This window comes from Mirounga angustirostris, unplaced genomic scaffold (assembly GCF_029215605.1).
Source record: "Mirounga angustirostris isolate CCGP_5_RB_7025 unplaced genomic scaffold, mMirAng1.0.hap1 SCAF_11, whole genome shotgun sequence".
In the NCBI taxonomy this organism is placed as follows: domain Eukaryota; kingdom Metazoa; phylum Chordata; class Mammalia; order Carnivora; family Phocidae; genus Mirounga; species Mirounga angustirostris.
The window spans coordinates 114,425,921-114,442,662 of NW_026991719.1; positions in this window are offsets into that span (position 1 = coordinate 114,425,921).

Sequence of the window (16,742 nt, forward strand, 5' to 3'; positions counted from 1 at the left end):
TTCATTTTGGTCACATCATGTTCCTGGTAGTTCCTCCAATGAGCCGTATAAGCTCTATCTCAGGGTCTGTGCGTTTGATGTCTCCTATACCCAAAGGGCTCCCTCTCTTGCTCATTTCAATTCTCGGTTCAAATGTTACCTTGTCAGAGAGAACTTCTCTCCAAACCATATCTAAAATAGCAGCTTGGGGTGCCTGGCTGGCCCAGCCCACAGAGCATGTGGCTCTTGATCTTGATCTATCCCCCAGGTTGGGCATAGAGATTACTTTAAAAAAATAATAAAATAGGGGCGCCTGGGTGGCTCAGTCGTTAAGCGGCTGCCTTCGGCTCAGGTCATGATCCCAGGGCCCTGGGATCGAGCCCCGCATCAGGCTACTTGCTCGATGGGAAGTCTACTTCTCCTTCTCCCACTCCCCCTGCTTGTGTTCCCTCTCTTGCTGTGTCTCTCTCTGTCAAATAAATAAATAATATCTTTAAAAAAAAATAAAATCTCTAAAAATAATAATAATAATAAAATAGCACCTGCTATCATTCTGTGAACATTTGCATTGATTACGTACTCATTAAAATTTCCTTTGTAATGTAAAAATATGCCATACATAATGGTAATTTGACAAAGAAAAACACTTGCAAAAAATATGATAAGATGTGCATTTTCTGTGGTGCTTGGCTGGCTCAGTCCGTAGAGCATGTGACTTGATCTTGGGGTTGTGAGTTCAAGCCCTGCTTTGGGTATAGAGATGACTTTAAAAAAATAAAATCTCGGGGCACCTGGGTGGCTCAGTCAGTTAAGCGTCCGACTTTTTTTTTTTTTAAGATTTTATTTATTTATTTGACAGAGAGAGGCAACACAAGCAGGGGGAGTGGGAGAGGGAGAAGCAGGCTTCCTGCCGAGCAGGGAGCCCGATGCGGGGCTCGATCCCAGGACCCTGAGATCATGACCTGAGCCGAAGGCAGACGCTTAACAACTGAGCCACCCAGGCGCCCCAAGCGTCCGACTCTTGGTTTCGGTTCAGGTCATGATCTCAGGGTCGTGAAATCGAGCTCTGCGCTCAGCAAGGAGTCTGCTAGAGATTCTCTCCCTCTGCCCCTTCCCCCACTCGCACGTGTGCTCTGTCTCTCTCAAATAAATAAATCTTTAAAAAAATAAAATAAAATCTTTTTAAAAAATGTGTATTTTCTTAATATGTACATTTGGTCATATATTTTGCAAGTGCTTTAAGAATGAGCAACCTATTAAGAGAATGGGCCAAGGAAATGTCATTGACAAAAGAAGAAATACACCTACATGTTTAAAATATTTAAAATACTTATTAATATTAATATTTATATTTATTTATAAATATTTTAAAATTCACAAATAAGCCAAGAAAAGCAAATACCACCAAGAACAAGAACTACTTTTTCCTCTAAACCAGTGGTTGGCAAACTTTTTCTGTAAAGATCTAGAGAGTAGAAATTTCCGTTTTGTGGGCCACATAATAGTCTCTGTCACACATTCTTCACTGTTTTTTTTAAATTTTATTTTATTATTATTTTTTTAATTTTATCATTTTATTTATTTGTCAAAGAGAGAGAAAGCACAAGCAGGGGGAAGGGCAGCAGAGGGGGAAGCAGATTCTTTGCCGAACAAGGAGCCCGATACGGGACTTGGTCCCAGGACCCCGGGATCATGACCTGAGCCAAAGGCAGACGCTTAACAACTGAACCACCCAGGTGCCCCTGTCTTTTTTTTTTTTTTTTTTTTTTACAACCCTTTAAAAGCAAATAGGTTGGGGCGCCTTGGTTGTTAAGCGGCTGCCTTCGGCTCAGGTCATGATCCCAGCCAGGGTCCTGGGATTGAGCCCCGCATTGGGATCCCTGCTGGGTGGGGAGTCTGCTTCTCCCTCTGCCACTCACTCCACTCGTGTTCTCTCTCATTCTGTCTCTCTCTCAAATAAATAAATAAAATTTAAAAAAAAATAAAGAGTCAACTGTACATGAAATCAATAAAATACCACCCAATGATTTCAAAGGATGCTGTATATCTGAATTAATTAATTCAAACATAGGAAGATCTTCATGGCTTTTCTTGGTTAGAAAAAAATATAAATATAGATCACATAAAATAGCATATAAAACATGATTCAGTTTATATAAAATTATACATATGTATGTATATATGTGTATATATCTAAGTTACACATATATATGCATAGAGCAATATTTGTGAAGACTATGGTTAGCTGGGGTGTTAGGACATTAAGTGACTCTCTTATATTATTAGGTATTGCTTGATTTTAAGTAGGTATCATCATTTTAATAATAAAAAAATACTTGGGGCACCTGGGTGGCTCAGTTAAGCGGCTGCCATTGGCTCAGGTCATGACCCCAGGGTCCTGGGATCGAGCCCCGCATTGGGCTCCCTGCTCAGCCAGGAGCCTGCTTCTCCCTCTCCTCTCTGCTTGTGCTCTCTCTCTCGCTCACTCTCTCTCGCTATATCTGTCTTTCTCTCTCAAATAAATAAATACAATCCTAAAAAAAGAAAACAAAACTCACTAAATTAGGAAAACTTCACATCAATTGAAATGCATTTTTGTGTGAAATGCAATAATTTTCTAAAACTATCCTTCTGGGGTACAAGGTGGTTCAGTCGGTTAAGCATCCGACTTTTGATTTTGGCCCAGGTCGTGATCTCAGGGTCGTGAGATCGAGCCCCTGCATTTGACTCCATGCTGGGCATGGAGCCTGCTCAAGATTCTCTCTCTCTCTCTGCCCCTCCCACCCTCAAAAATAAAATAAAATAAAATAATCCTTCTGAAATTATTCTTACAATACAATAATGGTAAGTATCTTTCACCATTTGAACAAATATTGTTATGGGTTTTGTTTGCTCTTTGGTTTGTTTCTTGTACTAACAGTAAAAAGTTACTCATCATCTTATGAATATTCTTTTAGGTAATCTAGGATCATGCATTTTAATCTCTGCCACCCCTTTTCTCAAACTCTCTGTGAACAATCACTGGCATCATGGTACCATGATATTCTCAAACCCAGGGCACAGAGCATAGAACTAGACGAGACTCAGCGCGTTGACCACTGTATAGGAGAAGCTAGGGGAGCAGAAGAGCAGAGAGAAGGTAGATGGTGAAGGGCATCAAAGTGCCCACTCAAAAAGTGCCCTGGGAACTCATATCACTATCTGTCATTTGCAGCCAAGCAGTCTTCATTTACCCCATCCTGCAAGCTTGCCACATTTAAAAATGAACATGTAGGGGCTCCTGGGCGGCTCAGTGGGTTAAGCGACAAACTCTTGATTTCGGCTCAGCTCATGATCTCAGGGTTGTGAGCTCGAGCCCCGTGTCGGGCTCCACGCTGGGTGTGGATCCTACTTAAGAGTCTCTCTCTCGGGGCACCTGAGTGGCACAGTCAGCTAAGCAGCCAACTCTTGGTGTCGGCTCAGGTCGTGATCTCAGGTCCTGGGATCGGGCCCTGTGTTGGGCTCTGTGCTCAGTGCAGAGTCTGCTTGGGACTCTCTCCGTCTCGCTCTGACCCTCCCCCGCCGCACGTACTCGCTCTCTGTCTCTCAAATCAATAAATACATCTTTAAAAAAAAGGTTCTCTCTCTCTTCTTCTCCCTGTGCCCCTCGCCTCCCTCTAAAAAATAAAATATAGGGCACCTGGGTGGCTCAGTCGTTAAGTGTCTGCTTTCGGCTCAGGTCATGATCCCGGGGTCCTGAGATCGAGCCCCGCGTCGGGTTCCCTGCTCCGCGGGAGGCCTGCTTCTCCCTCTCCCTCTCCCCCTGCTTGTGTTCCTGCTCTCGCTGTCTCTGTCTCTGTCAAATAAATAAATAAAATCTTTAAACAAACAAAAAACCATATATATCTATATATATGTAAAAAGAAAACAAACATGTAAATCAACAGAAATATCACAGCCCTGGTGTTCGGCATAGCACCTAACTTGCACCATGTTTCCCGCAAATGAGCAGCTTTTATGGATCAACACTGGTTATTTTAGTATTCAGATAAAAAGGGTTCACTGACAAAGTGGTAACAAGACTTTTCATTAAAGCTTTTACCTAAGAAATGGAAGTATTAAACTGTGCAAACTTGCTATACTTTTATTCTTTGAGAATAACTGATTTATTTTTGTGTTTGCATTTTTTGGATTATGAGACTAACACATGCTCATTGTAAAAGATTTCCAAACTATGGAAGAGTATAAAGAAACAGAAAAGCAAAACCCAGCCTCCATTGTGTTATTCAGTGACCACCATGGTTCATATTATAGCATTTTTTCCCAGTCATTTTGAGATCATAGTGTATAATTTTTAATATTTTATTTTTACTAAGCATTAAAGTGGACTCATATCCCAGTGGCAATAGCATCTTAATAAGTGTGAAGAAAACCATGTCTAGGCTTTCGATATCAAACTAGTGATGAAATTAGGTTAATAGATTACATGTGTACAATGTGTTCTTTCCTACCTCTGTCGTTAAAAATTTCACATAGACAAAAATTGCGTTTTCCATACCGCAAGAATAATCAAGGTAAAAAAAAAAAAAAGACGCTGAAATCCAAACATTGGATTATGCAGTACTTTCTTTCTTTTTTTTTTAGAGAGGGGGATGGGCAGAGGCAGAGAGAGACTCTTAAGCAGCCTCGATGCCCAGCGCAGAGCCTGACTCGGGGCTCCATCTCACAACCCTGAGATCATGACCTGAGCCAAAATCAAGAGTCAGACGCTTAATCAACTGAGCCACCCAGGCGCCCCGGGCAGTACTTTCCATCAAATGGCCAGAAGACTTCTAATAATCAAAAGGAGGGTCTTTGTGTGTGGGGGGGGAAGGGAGTATGAAATATGCTACCGGTGAACAAAATGTTACACCTTTTGATGACATTTCAGTGATTGACAAGAAAGTTAAAATTGCTATTTAAATTTTATATATAGGCCAATTTTAAGGCATGAAACGAAAGCAAGATAAAAATCTGTCATCTCTTTCTAGTTCCAAAAGTATTCAATAGAACAGATAATTTAAATGTCAGGAAAAGGTTTTTCAAAAGCTTCCAGAAATATTGACAAATTGCATAAATAACCTTTGCTTGACTAATATTTTTGTCATTTAAGACATATTCTTATCTTATTAAAAAAAAACACTGAAGTCTTTACATCAGTTTTACCTGTTAAACAACAGTACTGTACTATTCATAAAAGTTAAAGCAAATTTATATTTAGATTTCAATAGTACATGTTCATCCTTAAAGGTTATAATTTGTTTTAAATAGCACAGCCATCTGTCCTGTGATGGCTCACATCAGTTTAATTATTGGAGAATTCTAAGTGACATTTCTCCCACAAATGCGTGTCCTGCTCAACTGTACTGAAAACACGAGCTTTGACCCCATACTTCCCCCTTACCAGCAAATTACACTCTTGAGTTCACCATTTGTTAGTAGTATAATTCACGAGTGCCTGTCACCTTATATACTTATATATTCTATCATAAAGCAGTTATTACTTCTAGAATTTTCCCATTCATAGTTGTTGATCTGTTATTGTAATGAATACATATTTGCCCCATACATAATTTTCAATATGTAGAGCTGTGTGATAGATTGCCAGTAAGCAAAGTTGGTTATTTTTTTTAAGTAATCTGTACTCACAATGTGGGGCTCGAAGTCACGAGCATGCTCTACCGACTGAGCCAGCCCAGCTCCCCTGTGATACAATTTTTAAATGAGCTGGTGTGACCTAGGAAGACCAACAATAAATAAAACATGGGTAAATTAAAGAGCCCTGCATTTGCGCTCCAAAAACAATTGTACAATTATGGGATGGAGGTTGTAGTGTGTTCAATGGTGACCCCCAAAATATATGTCCATATCTTAATCCCTGGCACCTGTAAATGTGACCTTATTTGGTAAAAGAGTTTTTGCAGATGAAATTAAGGATCTCAGGATGAGATCATCCTGGATAATCCCTGTGGGCTCTAAATTCGGTGACAAGTCTTCTTATAAAAGAGATACAAAGGAGAGACATAGGGAGAAGAGAAGACCATGTGAAAATGGAGGCAGCAATTTGGAGTGATGCAGCCACAAACCAAGAAACTTCTGGAACCACTGGAAGCTGGAAGAGGTAAGGCAGAATTCTTTTTTTAAAAGACTTATTTATTTATTTGAGAGAGAGAGAGCGCGCGCACATGCAAGTGGGGGGAGGGGCAGAGGGAGAGAAGCAGACTCACCGCTGAGCACAGCACCCAACGTGGGGCTTGATCTCACGACCCTAAGATCATGACCTGAGCTGAAACTGAGAGTCAGATGCTCAACTGACTGTGCCCCCAGGTGCCCCAAGGCAAGGAAGAATTCTTATGGAGCCTTCCTAGCGAGTATTGTTATGTCAACACCTTGATTTCAGACTTCGAGCCTGAAAGAAAGAATACATTTCTACCGTTTTTGTTTTTGTTTCTTTTTTTAAGTAGGCTCCATGCTCACTATGGAGCCCAGTGTGGGGCTTGAACTCATGACCCTGAGATCAAGACCTGAGCTGAGATCAAGAGTCTGTCGCTTAACCGACTGAGCCACCCAAGTGCCCCACATTTCTACTGTTTCAAGCCATGAAGTCTGTCGTATTTGTTACACCAGCCCTAGGAAATTAATATAGGGACACATGGCTTGGCAACAGTATATGTGAAAATATCTGGCTGATAAAGAAAGCAAATGCAGGCTTTAGCCATAGCAATGGAAACAGTTAATAGATCAAGCGAAGTAACTTGTTTTACCATAGAGCTGAAATACTGGACTCTGTGCCTGGTGCCACATTTTAGGAGGGACGTGGATAAATGGGAGCCTTGTCAGAAACAAGTGACCAGGATAGTGATGGTTCTGGAAGGCTTGCCATACAAAAGATGAGTTGACAGCATTGGAGATGGGTATCCTGCAAAAGGGGGTGGATGAGCAGCCTGAAACACGTGAAACGCTGTCTTGTCAGAGGGAGACATCTTGCTTTGTGTCGCTCCAGGAGGCAAAATTGGGTCCAGCAGGTGGAAAGTAAAAACAGAAGAAAAGTTGTCTAACAAGTGCTGATTATAGAAATTCAACACACTGAAAGCATTTCAAAAGGGGAAATGTATTGGCTTCCTAATTCCAGACATATGGCATCTGGTTCTGCCTCTGCAGTTCATTGGTTTTTGTGATTCTGGACATATCATTTCCCCTTCTTTGGATCTTGGTTTTCTTTTCTTTTTTTTTCTTTTAAAGATTTTATTTATTTATTTATTTGAGAGAGAGAGAGAGTGTGTAAGCTGGGGGGGAGGGGCAGAGGGAGAAGCAGACTCCCCGCTGAGCAGGGAGTCGGACATGGAACTCCATCCCAGGATCCTGAGATCATGACCTGAGCCGAAGGCAGACGCTTCACTGACTGAGCCACCCAGGACCCCCCGGAAAGATTACTTTAAAAAAATTATACGAGGCACACCAGGGTGGCTCAGTCGGTGAAGCGTCTGCCTTCGGCTCAGGTCATGATCCCAGGGTCCTGGGATCGAGCCCTGCATCGGGCTCCCTGCTCAGTGGGGAGCCTGCTTCTCCCTCTGCCTGCCTCTCTGTCTCTCCCTCTCTCTGGCAAAATAAATAAAAATCTTTTAAAAAATTATATGAAAGGCAGCTGTTAAGGAAATGCAGCGAATGCAGCAGGGAGGCACTCAGTAAATACACTTAAAATTAAACTTCTGACTATGCCTAGCCCCCATCCTCCTGGGCTGCCTAAACAAATGAGTGAGTGAATGAATGAATGAAAAGTGTCCTTCTTTGGGTCCCCCTCCCCTTAGGGGGTATTCTATAGTTCTTGGAGCTAATGCAGTGTCGAGGAGTTGGAGACAGGGAAGGGTACCTATCCGGGCCTCAGTCCATCATCCACAGTTTACCACCCGAGAGGTCCATCATCCCAATTGCCATGATGTCTCCTATAGCCCGAAGGTCTCCTGGCTCTTGCCATGTTGAGGCTTGGAAGTCTTCTCCAAGGCTGGCTGGAAGGGAACCTGTCTACCGGGAGGTACCCTGCTGTTGTCCTCTGTTTCTGCTGTTTTCCTGAAAGCGCTGCTCGACATGACAGCCGAGGTCCTGCCTGCACTCCGCCCTCAGAGACCCCTTTCTCATTTCTCCTCCCAGCAGTCCGTGGAAAGGCTTCGGTAATCATATAATTTTCTAAGGCACTGCATGCCCATGATTCCCCTTTTCTCTCTCCTCTGAGAACCTTCTACATTCTTAATGATCTGCCTTTGGAACACAAAAGCCAAAGGTAAGCTACGCAGGTAATTTTGTTTTTCTGGTGCTATATATTTTTAAGGTAATGAGCTGGGGCTGGTTATCTGTCTGAAGATGGGGAAGGTAAAGGGGGGAAATGTGAAGAACAGTCTCCCCATATATTGTCATTTCTCTCTCCCCTCTGAGTTCAAAGCCAGTTGGGAAACAGGCTCAGGAATCAATCAGAGATAAAATGTATTCATTCAACACAAATTTGTTAAATACCATCTACCGTCCCAGCATTGCTTTAGGCACTAAAGAATACAGCAGTGCCCAAAGCAGACAAAAGAGCTATCTAGGATTTGCAAAGTTACATTTTATTTTCATTTATTTTTATTATTTATTTTTTTTTACAAAGTTACATTTTAAAACCTGACCTAGCCTGGGGTCAAAATGACCTTTCCTCAATTGAATTTATCCATTTAGTCAGATACTTAGTGGCTGAAAGACTGAACAAGACTCTACTGTTTCCTTTGCTGTGCAGAAGCTTTTTATCATTTTTTTAAAAGATTTTATTTATTCCTTTGAGAGAGAGAGAGAGCACATAAGCAGGGGGAGAGGCAGAGGGAGAGGGAGAAGCGGGCTCTCTGCTGAGCAGGGAGCCCGATGCGGAACTCGATCCCAGGACCTGGAGATCATGACCTGAGCCGAAGGCAGACGCTCAACCTTCTGAGCCACCCAGGTGCCCCAGAAGCTTTTTATCTCGATGAAGTCCCAATAGTTATTTTTGCTGTTGTTTCCCTTGCCTTTGGAGATGTGTCTAGCAAGATGTTGCAGCTGAGATCAAAGAGGTTGCTGCCTGTGTTCTCCTCTAGGATTTTGATGGATTCCTGTCTCACATTTAGGTCTTTCAACCATTTTGAATTTATTTTGTGTATGGTGTAAGAAAGAGGTTCAGTTTCATTTTTCTGCATGTGGCTGTCCAATTTTCCCAGCACCATTTATTGAAGAGACTGTCCTTTTTCCATTGGACATTCTTTCCTGCTTTGTCAAAGATCAGCTGACCATAGAGTTGAGGGTCCATTTCTGGGCTGTCTATTCTGTACCATTGATCTATGTGTCTGTTTTTGTGCCAGTACCATACTGTCTTGGTGATGACAGCTTTGTCATAGAGCTTAAAGCCTGGCATTGTGTTGCCCCCAGCTTTGGTTTTCTTTTTCAACATTCCTCTGGCTATTCAGGATCTTTTCTGGTTCCATGCAAATTTTAGGATTGTTTGTTCCAGCTTTGTGAAAAATGTCAATGGTATTTTGATAGGGATTGCATTGACTGTATAGATTGCTCTGGGTAGCATAGACATTTTAACAATATTTGTTCTTCCAGTCCATGAGCATGGAATGTTTTTCCATCTTTTTGTGTCTTCCTCAATTTCTATCATGAGTGTTCTGTAGTTTCTAGAGTACAGATCCTTTACCTCTTTGGTTAGGTTTATTCATAGGTATCTTATGGTTTTTGGTGCAGTTGTAAATGGGATCAACTCCTTAATTTCTCTTTCTTCAATCTCATTTTTAGTGTATAGAAATGGAACCGATTTCTGTGCATTGATTTTGTATCCTGCCACATTACTGAATTCCTGTATGAGTTCTAGCAATTTTGGGGTGGAGTCTTTTGAGTTTTCCACATAAAGTGTCATGTCATCTGTGAAGAGTGAGAGTTTGACTTCTTCTTTGCCAATTTGAATGCCTTTTATTTCTTTTTGTTAGCTCATTGCTGAGGCTAGGACTTCTAGTACTATGTTGAACAACAGTGGTGAGAGTGGGCATCCCTGTTGTGTTCCTGACCCTAGCGGAAAAGCTCTCAGTTTTTCCTCATTGATTGCAAATGACATAACAGATAAAGGGCTGGAATCCAAGATCTATAAAGAACTTCTCAAACTCAATACACAAAAAAACAAATAATCCAGTCAAGAAATGGCCAGAAGACATGAACAGACATCTCTCCAAAGAAGACATACAAATGGCCAACAGACACATGAAAAAGTGCTCAATATCGCTTGGCATCAGGGAAATCCAAATCAAAACCACAATGAGATACCACCTCACACCAGTCAGAATGGCTAAAATTAACAAGACAGGAAACAACAAATGTTGGTGAGGATGAGGAGAAAGGGGAACCCTCCTACACTGTCGGTGGGAATGGAAGCTGGTGCAGCCACTCTGGAAAACAGTATGGAGGTTCCTCAAGAAGTTAAAAATAGAGCTACCCTAGGACCCAGCAATTGCACTACTGGGTATTTACCCCAAAGATACAAATGTAGTGATCTGAAGGGGCACCTGCACCCTAGTGTTCATAGCAGCAATGTCCACAATAGTCAAACTATGGAAAGAGCCGGGACATCCATCAACAGATGAATGTATAAAGATGTGGTATATATATATACAATGGAATATTACTCAGCCATCAGAAAGGATGAAATCCTATCATTTACATCAACGTGGATGGAACTGGAGGGTATTATGCTGAGCGAAATAAGTCAATCAGAGAAAGACAATCATATGGTTTCACTCATATGTGGACTATAAGAAACAACACAGAGGATCATAGGGGAAGGGAGGGAAAACTGAATGGGACGTCATCAGAGAGAGAGAGACAAACCATGAGAAACTCTTAATGCTAGGAAACAAACTGAGGGTTGCTGGAGGGGAGGGGGTAACTGGTTGATGGGCATGGGGGAGGGCACGTGATGTGATGAGCACTGGGTGGTATACACAGCTGAGGAATTATTGAACACTACATCTGAAACTAATGATGTACTATGTGTTGGCTAATTGAATTTAAATTAAAAAAAAAAAAAAGACTGAAGCCGCCTCCTCCACCTGTCAATCTGGTTTCCTACCCCCAATGGGCTTACTGCATGGAAGATCCAGGAATGGAGATAAGAACACCTAGTAGCCTGCAAGCTGGCAGCTCTGAAAGAGAAAGGGCCAAAGTGGGCTGAACACACACACACGCGCGCGCACACACCCAGAGAGAGCAAGAGAGTGAGCGAGAGAATACCCCCTTCTCCAGGCTCACCAGTTAGCTACTTGAGTGGGTGGAAAGAGGAGCAGAAAGCCAATTCTACATACTTCATAGAGATGAGTTACCATTTTATGGCTGGAGGTAGGAACATGGAGAGGGAAAGTTATTCCCTTTGCAATTAATATTGTAGCTTTTTATCCAGACCCTCATGAATTGTTCTTGACTTTTGAATAAGATGTGCGTGAATTTATCTAGATACGCTTACTCTTCATTTAGCTCTAGTTTTTAAGCTCATTTTTTAAATGCCCAAGTGTCTCTGTTGTTACTAATTGAGAAGGCTGTATTATACAAGGGCCTTTTACTTCCATTAATCTGTGCATCCACAAAACATTATCTCTATCACATTAAATATATTATAGGAGTGAGTTCAGAATAGTTTCTCCACATTTATTTTCTTCATATGGGAAACACAAGGGGTGACATTTATCAAGTGGCTAAAATCTAGCTCCTTAAAGTTTTATCTTTTATGTTTATATACGGTTAATGATATGAAATTTGAACCTGGCTCCTTAAATCCTTGATGTGCTAGTTCTGAGCCTGCTTTCTCTCAGAGGCAGTCCTCACCCTTCCCTGCTCTGCTCTGTCCTGTAGGGATAGGGAATGACCCCCTCAAGCTGTTTCCCAGGCTCCCATGTTAGCTGGCTTCCGGCTGGGTCCAGCCAACAGGAAGCGCTAGCTGGAGGCTTGGGGGCAGGTGGGAGCCCAGTGTCTCTACCTCAGGCTGCAGCTCTAACAGCGGCTGAAACTGCTGTGGTCCCAGCTGCTCCAGACAGGCCCACCATGATTCCCATTTCTGCCAAAAGACCAGGCCAGAGGCTGCAGGATCTTTACCTCCTCTCTGTCCCCTCAAGCCTAAGAGTGGTTTTGGCCTCCTACTCTAATCTCTGGGTTGCTTTCCATAGAGCTCCAGTTGGCTTTTTAGCTCAGCCAACGTGTATGTAATCAATTCCCTGTATTACGTTCCTTTTATTTTTTAAAATATTTTATTTATTTATTTGACAGAGAGAGAATGAGTACAAGCAGGGGGAGTGGCAGGCAGAGGAAGAGAGAGAAGCAGGCTTCCTGCTCAGCAAGGAGCCTGACGCAGGGCTCGATCCCAGGACCCTGGGATCGTGACCGGAGCCGAAGGCAGGTGCTTAAATGACTGAGCCACCCAGGCGCCCCCATTTATTTTAAATACATGTAATGGTCTGTTTTCCAGTTTGGACCTTGGCTGTTGCTTTTGGCTTGAAAACGGTCTTCAGATCATGAAGATCAACTCCATCGAGTGAGTGGGGAGGAGTGTGAGTCACAGCAACCAGGGTAAGGAGCCTAAGATCATGACCTGAGCTGAAACTGAGAGTCAGATGCTCAACTGACTGTGCCCCCAGCGGTGATTTCAGGGAACCCACTTTTTCAAGGAATACCTAATAACATTTCCCAGGACTCTAATGTTTCATACAACCCAGTTTGGAAAATGCCAAATAATAATAATCTCAGCCAGGCTTTTGATAGGTGCGGGTGGAATCATTTCAGATCAATAATGCTGGCCATATTCCCATGTTCTTGTTTAAGTGATGTACATACTTTACCTTTTTTATTTAAAAGATTTATTGAGAGAGAGTGCGCAAGTGGGGAGAGGGAGAATCTCGAGCAGGCTCCCCAGTGAGTGGGGAGCCTGACTCGGGGCTCGATCTCATGACCCTGAGATCAGGACCTGAGCTACAATCACGAGCTGGTCGCTTAACTGACTGAGCCACTTGGCGCCCCAGTGATGTACATACTTTAGATACCAGGTGTAGGTGGCTAACTTGATGCCTCATTATTAAAATTGTAGGAGCATGCTTGTATTCTCACTCAGATGGCAGGCAACAGGGGTAGGAGGATAAAACATACCTTGGGAAACACCTGATTTAGTAGCACTGGAAGGAAACCCAGTTCAACACCATCAACTTTGATGAAAGGGAAAACCCAGGCCTGGGGCATTTTCTTTCTTTCTTTCTTTTTTTTTTTTTTTAAGGATTCTTAAGTAATCTTAAACGTGGGGCTCAAACTCACAACTCTGTGATCAAGAGCCACACTGTTCCACCTACTGAGCCAGCCAGACGCGCCAGGACCTGGGGTAGTTTGAGACTACCCACTTCAAGACTAAGAGCACTGGCATGAGCCCTGTTCATGGCTTCATTTGGGGTACAATGGCATCTGGCCCACAGGAAAATGATTACAGAAAGATTTGCTTTTTGATCATTCTAGACTCTGCAGGACATGCTTTTGGGGTTCTGCACAAACTGCACAGTGTGGTGTGGCAAGAAATGCATTGGTTCAGACCTGGGTTCTGTCTTGAGGGGTCAGGGCAAGATAATTAGCTCGACTGAGCCTCAGTGTTTTTTTGTTTTTTTTTTTTTAAAGATTATTTATTTGAGAGAGAGAGCACGAGAGAGCAGAGCGAGCACACGAGTTGGGGGTTGGGGCAGAGGGAGAAGCAGACTCCTCCTTGAGCAGGGAGCCCAACGAGGCGCTCGTTCCCAGGACCCTGGGATCATGACCTGAGCCTAAGGCAGATGCTTAACCAACTGAGCCACCCAGGCACCCCTGAGCCTCAGTTTATCTGTAAGAATGTGGAGTTTAATGATCTCCACATAGAGCTGTTGTGGAGATTAAATGAGGTATGTAAAAGCATTCCATGAAGTGTTATGCAGATAATAGCTAACAGAATTTATTTTAGTATTCTACAGTCAGCTCAATTTAATGTCCTCTCCCATTAATATTTTTATGCTTTGTGTTTTTTTTTTTTTTTAAAGCTCTACACCCAACGTGGGGTGGGGTTTAAACTCACAATCCCATTATCAAGAGCTGCGTATTTTATTAACTGAGCCAGCCAGGTGCCCCTGCTTTATTGTGTTCTATTTTTCAAATTATAACTTAGAAATAATTTCAGGCTAAGTTGCAAAATAGTACAAAAAATTCCCCATATACTCTCTATTCAGATTCCACAAAATCTAAGTCACAATTTCAAAAAATCATTTAACATTGATATAACCTATGATAGTATATAGCCTATATACCTTAGGTAAATTCACCAATTACCCTACTCATGTCCAATTTCTGGTCCAGGATTGAACTGAGGACAACATGGAGCACTTATTTATGTCATCTTCATTTCCTTTATCTGGGTATTCCTTAGTCTTGGTCTTTCATCATCTTTATACATTTTTTTAAAGTAGGCTCCATGACCCACATGGGGCTTGAGGGGCGCCTGGGTGGCTCAGTTGTTAAGCGTCTGCCTTCGGCTCAGGTCATGGTCCCAGGGCCCTGGGATTGAGCCCCACATAGGGCTCCCTGATCAGCGGGAAGCCTGCTTCTCCCTCTCCCACTCCCCCTGCTTGTGTTCCCTCTCTCACTGTGTCTTTGTAAAATAAATAAATCTTAAAAAACAAACAAAAACCCAAAAAACACATGGGGCTTGAACTCATGACCCTGAAATCGAAAGTCGCACGTTCTACCAAGTGAGCCAGCTAGGTGCCCCAATCTTTGTAATTTTTTTCTTTTAAATTTTATTTTTAAAGATTTATTGGAGAGAGGGAGAATCCTAAGCAGACCCCCCCCCCCAATTAAGCAGAGCCCGGTGTGGAGCTCAATCCCAGGACCCTGAAATCATGACCTGAGCCGAAGTCAGACACTTGGCTGAGCCACCCAGGTGCTCCATTAAATTGTTTTTAAAATCTGCTCGTTTACTATTGTTTTTTTAAGTCAGCTCTATACCCAATGTGGGGCTTGAACTCATATAACACCAAGATCAAATTGCATGCTCTACCACCTGAGCCAGCCAGGAGCCCCCATGATCTTTGTAATTTTGAAGATTACTGGTCATTGTGTAGAATTATCCCTCAGTTTTGGTCTATCATGCTTTCTTATGGTTAATATTAATAATTAGCATTAATATTGTGATGGCTTGTTTATTCATGCCATCACGGGTGGTATAATGATGGAAATAGTGTCCTGGTTAAGTGTATGGACTCTAGTCAGAATACCTAGGTTCAAAATCTGGCTTTGAGAGGGATGCCTGGCTGGCTCAGTTGGTGCAGCATGTAGTGAGTTCGAGACCCATGTTGGGTGTAGATTCCTGAAAAAGAAAAAAAAAAATCTGGGGCTCCTGGGTGGCTCAGTTGGTTAAGCAACCGACTCTTGATTTCAGCTCAGGTCATATTCTCAGGGTTGTGGGATTGAACCCCACACTGGGCTCTGCTTTCACACGTAGTCTGCTTGAGATTCTTTCCCTGGCTCCTCCTGCCACTCGTGTGTGCACTCACGCATGCTCTAAAGTAAATAAATTTAAAAAAAAATCTGGCTCTACCAGGTAGTGCAGGGTGGGACTGCTTAAAGGTTAAAGGTTGCTTTTCTCCTAAGTACTATTATTGGAAAAACACTGTTTTCTTTACAGCTCTCTTATGTGTATCCATCTTTTCTCTCCACTTGCCCCACGAGTCCATAGAAGTATCTTCCTGGAACAAGGGCCCCTTGCTAAGGGCAACCAACCTTCCAGGCTTGCCTGGAACTTTCCTAATGTCAGTAATTAAAGTTCCATGACCTGAAAGACCTTTCGGTCCCCAGCTGAGATGGTGTGGTATGCTGAGTAACAGCCCTCCAAAGATGTCCATGTCCTTCCTAATTCCTGGAACCTGTCGGTGTGTCACCTTACCACGGAAAAAGGGACATTGCAGATGTGACTTAAAGATCTCGAGATGGAGATTATCCTGGATTATCCACATGGATCTGACGTAATCACAGAGGGAATGCAGAAGGGTCCGATTCAAGAGATGTGACAGTGGGAGCAGAGAGATTTGAAGATGGACCAGGAAGGGATCGTGAGACAAGTAATCACATTTTTTTTTTCTTCAAGATTTTATTTGAGAAAGAGAACACAAGCCGGGGCGGGGGGTGAGGGGCAGGTAGGAGGGGTAGAGAGGGAGAAGTAGGCTCCCTGCCAATGTGGGGCTCCTTCCCAGGACCCCAAGATCATGACCCACGCCGAAGGCAGACGCTCAACTGACTGAGCCACCCAGGCGCCCCATCACAAAACCTTCTGAAAGCTGGAAAAGGCAAGGGAGGAGCTCTCCTCTAGGGAAAACACCCCCTGATTTTAGGATTTCCAGAATTATTATACATTTGTGTTGAAAACAAAACGAAAAAAACCTGGCTCTACCAGACGGTGTGACCTTGGTTTGTGACTCAGTTTCTTTATCTGTCAAATGGAGGAACATGAGTACCTACTTCATAGGACTGTTTGAATTATGAGAGGCACGAATATCTGTTGTACGTCATTAGAACACCACCTGGCACACAGTAAGTGCTGTTTAAGTGTTAACCGGAGGTAGTTGTGATTTTAGTGGCTTTACTGGAAGGAGGTACATCCTGGCAAATTGACGAAGAGACCAAAGCAGTAGCGAGCATTTTAACCATGA